The sequence below is a fragment of the Schistocerca gregaria genome, unplaced genomic scaffold (assembly GCF_023897955.1).
Source record: "Schistocerca gregaria isolate iqSchGreg1 unplaced genomic scaffold, iqSchGreg1.2 ptg001529l, whole genome shotgun sequence".
Lineage (NCBI taxonomy): Eukaryota > Metazoa > Arthropoda > Insecta > Orthoptera > Acrididae > Schistocerca > Schistocerca gregaria.
The window spans coordinates 20001-24470 of record NW_026062813.1 but is presented as its reverse complement, the minus strand read 5'-3'; the positions used below and the strand labels follow the sequence as shown (position 1 = coordinate 24470).

General features: G+C 56.6%; 1 non-coding gene across 1 annotated transcript in view; it reads left to right on the top strand.

The window, feature by feature from the left end:
• The first annotated feature begins 4432 nt into the window (after positions 1 to 4432).
• Positions 4433 to 4470, top strand: part of LOC126332861 (small subunit ribosomal RNA) — a 1893-nt gene continuing 1855 nt past the window's right edge. The window contains exon 1 of the ribosomal RNA XR_007563980.1: positions 4433 to 4470. This exon is cut by the window's right edge and continues 1855 nt beyond it. This is a non-coding gene — a ribosomal RNA (small subunit ribosomal RNA).

Here is a 4470-nt window from a genome sequence, read left to right as displayed (position 1 = left end):
CTCCGTGCGCGCGGGAGCGGCGGGGGCGGCGTCGGCGGCCGGGCGCGCAGTGTACTGCCGCACTACAGCATATCGCTTTGTCTGCCAGGCGGGCGTCGCGTGGAGGCGGCGGCGGCGTCGCGTGGGTGCCGTGCGGCGCCGCGTGGTAACGTAGCGCCCACCGCAGTGCGGTGAACTACAATACCTCCACACCATGGATGTGAAATAAAATATAATAACACATGATGCTCCGCAAGAAAATAGACTTGGGATAGGGTGTGTCGTTGGCAAGTCCCCGGGGCGGTTAGTGTGGGTGGTGATAAGTCCGTAGGAGGGGAGCCACCTGTGCGAATGTCGGTAAACTAGTTTCGCATGTGGCCCACAGACTGTGCCTCCATCTACAGGAATCTCCCGAGACTAGGTCCGGCGCAGAACACGGCCACCTACTGGTCCGTCCCGACGACGATACCGCCCTCTATGAGACGGCCGGCGGACTATGATGTCGATGTCGCCTACAGCGCCCGCTTGACGACCCAGAGTAAAACGCCTGCTGCACCCCCTCTTCACGGCAGGTGACGCAAATCGAGTCAAAAGTGGTGGACCGACGGTCACTCCAGCCGCACCTGTGAATGCGCCACCCCCACCGCCCGACTCGCAACTCGAGCGGATGTACGGCGGACTTTTCCCGCAATCGTACATTGCAGTCCACCCCTATATCTTCCACTTCATGAAGAGTTATCTCCCAAAAGCCAAAGTCCCGCTGTCCCAATACATGCTCTGGACGGCGGGCCGCGAGACGTGACGCCCGGTGGCAAAGAGTGCGCCGCTGAGGATATAGAGGGTCCGTCCCCCCGCACAGTGGTGACGGTGTGCGGGTAGTGTTTCCGACACCGCTTCCTGCGGTGGCAACGCTGGGGCAGAGTCGATACTCGCCCACTGGTGGAAGGTAAGCATTCTGCTTTACATCAGTACATAACTAATATTTCAGTCGTCTGACGTCCCTGCTTAGTAAATGATGCAGGACCACATACATAGATGATACATACTGTAAACTGGGGAGGACAGTGTGAACCGCACTCGACCCAGTCACCCTATCTCACAGTCCACTCTGTGTGTAACAAAGCGAAAGCACCAAAGCACTATCGTTCAACAACATCCATTTTATCCTCGCTGCCACAGGACACTATCCAAAGAACGACAAGAGGAACGTCACGTCCACTAATAAGACAGAATGTCTCACACCACCCGCAAACAACGCAGCTCAAATCAGCCAGCAACACCCACAGTGGTCCACCCAGTATCAACACAGGACGCAACGCCACGCCACAACACAAAAGGTACAAGTAATAAAATACCCTTTGGCCACACTCCTTATAAAGGCATCGAACCAACCCACCACCTGACCCAGCCAAACGTACATCCTGATTTGACACATCTCTGGCAACCTAACCCACGTTGGCCCTTAACCTAACCCACGTTGGCCCTTAACCTAACCCACGTTGGCCCTTAACCTAACCCACGTTGGCCCTTAACCTAACCCACGTTGGCCCTTAACCTAACCCACGTTGGCCCTTAACCTAACCCACGTTGGCCCTTAACCTAACCCACGTTGGCCCTTAACCTAACCCACGTTGGCCCTTAACCTAACCCACGTTGGCCCTTAACCTAACCCACGTTGGCCCTTAACCTAACCCACGTTGGCCCTTAACCTAACCCACGTTGGCCCTTAACCTAACCCACGTTGGCCCTTAACCTAACCCACGTTGGCCCTTAACCTAACCCACGTTGGCCCTTAACCTAACCCACGTTGGCCCTTAACCTAACCCACGTTGGCCCTTAACCTAACCCACGTTGGCCCTTAACCTAACCCACGTTGGGCCCTTAACCTAACCCACGTTGGCCCTTAACCTAACCCACGCTGGCACCTTAACCCTAAGTTACGCTGCACCTTAACCCAAGTTACGCTGCACCTTAACCCAAGTTACGCTGCACCTTAACCCAAGTACGCTGCACCTTAACCCAAGTTACGCTGCACCTTAACCCAAGTTACGCTGCACCTTAACCCAAGTTACGCTGCACCTTAACCCAAGTTACGCTGCACCTTAACCCAAGTTACGCTGCACCTTAACCCAAGTTACGCTGCACCTTAACCCAAGTTACGCTGCACCTTAACCCAAGTTACGCTGCACCTTAACCCAAGTTACGCTGCACCTTAACCCAAGTTACGCTGCACCTTAACCCAAGTTACGCTGCACCTTAACCCAAGTTACGCTGCACCTTAACCCAAGTTACGCTGCACCTTAACCCAAGTTACGCTGCACCTTAACCCAAGTTACGCTGCACCTTAACCCAAGTTACGCTGCACCTTAACCCAAGTTACGCTGCACCTTAACCCAAGTTACGCTGCACCTTAACCCAAGTTACGCTGCACCTTAACCCAAGTTACGCTGCACCTTAACCCAAGTTACGCTGCACCTTAACCCAAGTTTCGCTGCACCTTAACCTAACTTACGCTGCACCTTAACCTAACTTACGCTGCACCTTAACCTAACTTACGCTGCACCTTAACCTAACTTACGCTGCACCTTAACCTAACTTACACTGCACCTTAACTGTCACATGTAACGTCACAGGAATGTAGCTTTGCCTAACAGCAACCCTCTGAACATAGTTCACTGCTTGGATCCTCTGGTGTCATGTGTATTTCTTGATGCCATGGTGCGTACCCTCACATAAAGGTCTTTCGAGTGTTGCGTACTTTCTACACAGTCCCGCTAACCACTGGAAGGGTGTACCGCTACAGAACGAATATCGCCCTCCCCTCCTGCCCTTCCAAGCTGGTCGGTCAGGCGTTTGTTTGTGAAATGAGCCTTGCAGCTGTTCAGTTGCATTCGGTTGTCGATGCAGTCAGTGTACGTTGTGGTACGGCCTGTGTGGACTGTCCGCTGATGTACGCGTAACCCACACTGATCATCCGTCGTTACGTACTGAGTGACATAATGTGGCACATGCTTGACCGTACACCGGCTGCGCCCTACAATGGCGAATCATAAGGGCCATATGTTGTGCACGATGCTACTTGTCTCGTCTCCCCATTACAGCGAGATTGCACTGTTGTACGCCGTACAGACATGTGGTAGGTAGGTACGGACGAAAGTATTGCATGTTGGCCCCCCCCCCCCCCCCTCCTCCCTCTGCCGGGAATCAGCGTGAGCCGTCTGTTGATGTAGCGACGAGGGTTTTCCTATTTAATCGTATTGCCCCACACAACATGATAGCACGGTGGACCGCGTTCCACATCTGCGACATGCTACAGAGGCCGGTTGACAGTCGACCGCGCAAGGGACATTGCACACGTGCGCGGACCATCTTCCACGTGTTCTCTCGTGTACATGCCGCAGTGTGTATGTGGGCTGATGTAGCGTGTCGTGACACATAACATGCAGGCATGCCAGAATCGTAGATTTCGCAAATGTAGATTGACGTATACGTTTGCTGCCAAAGATCCGCAAATGAACTGGAAATCAGTTGTTGAGCGGTTGTTCGCGCTGCAGGTGCATCGGTGATAGCGACGATCGGTACATCTATGAACCGGTTGTTTCGGCGGTACCCGCCATGCCCCCGAACCTGAGTTGGCCATGTGGGTATGAAGCGATACGAGGCTGTGGCTTGGCGGGACAGTCCCCGGCCGGTGAGGGGGGGCCGCCCGGCGTGCTGGCCGCGCGCTGCGTGAGCGCACGCACTACAGCCGGCTGGTGGGGGGCGCCCAGTGGCAGGAGCGCCGGCCGACGGGCCCGGCTGGCGTCCCAGCTATGCGCCGGCGCACCCTGCGCGCGGCGCCAGGCGGCCAAAGTGGGTTCTGCCGAGCCCGGTGCGAAGCGCGGTGGACATCTGCAGTGTGCTGGTCCGATTGCGGACTGTGTGCGTTGAGGATGCGCCGCCGCCCGGCACTCGGCGTCGCGACGCCGTCTGCTGCTCGGTCGCCCCCAGCGGTTCTCGCAGGTGGTTTGTATCGCAGCTCTGCGGACGTGTTGGCGCGTGCGCTGTGCTGGGAGAGTTCGCTTCTGCACCCAAGTGGGGCTTTGCCCTTCTGTGGCGCTGGCGTTGGAGCTGCCGGTCACCGTAGGTGGCGCGTGTTGTTTCCCGCCGGCAATGCCACGACAGCACGCTCCCGGGCCTCTGTCGGCAGCGGCAAGCTCAGTTGGGAGCACGGGTGTTCGCACTGAAAGCGTCTACTCGCCCATCTCCGGGCGATTGCGCCTCTCTCGAACCCGACCAAGTACTTAGGACGGCGCTGCGCGCCGCCGGGACCTGAGAGGGTTTCGAGGTGTATCGTGCAGGGGAGCTCAGCCTCCTCCTGTTTGCAGAATAATTGAGCGGACGCTTGCGTGTTCGCGCGGGCCCTCGGGACACACTCCCGGGCGGCCGGCTGCTCAGCTCTCGTTGACGCAGCTCCCTGGTTGATCCTGCCAGTAGTCATATGCTTGTCTC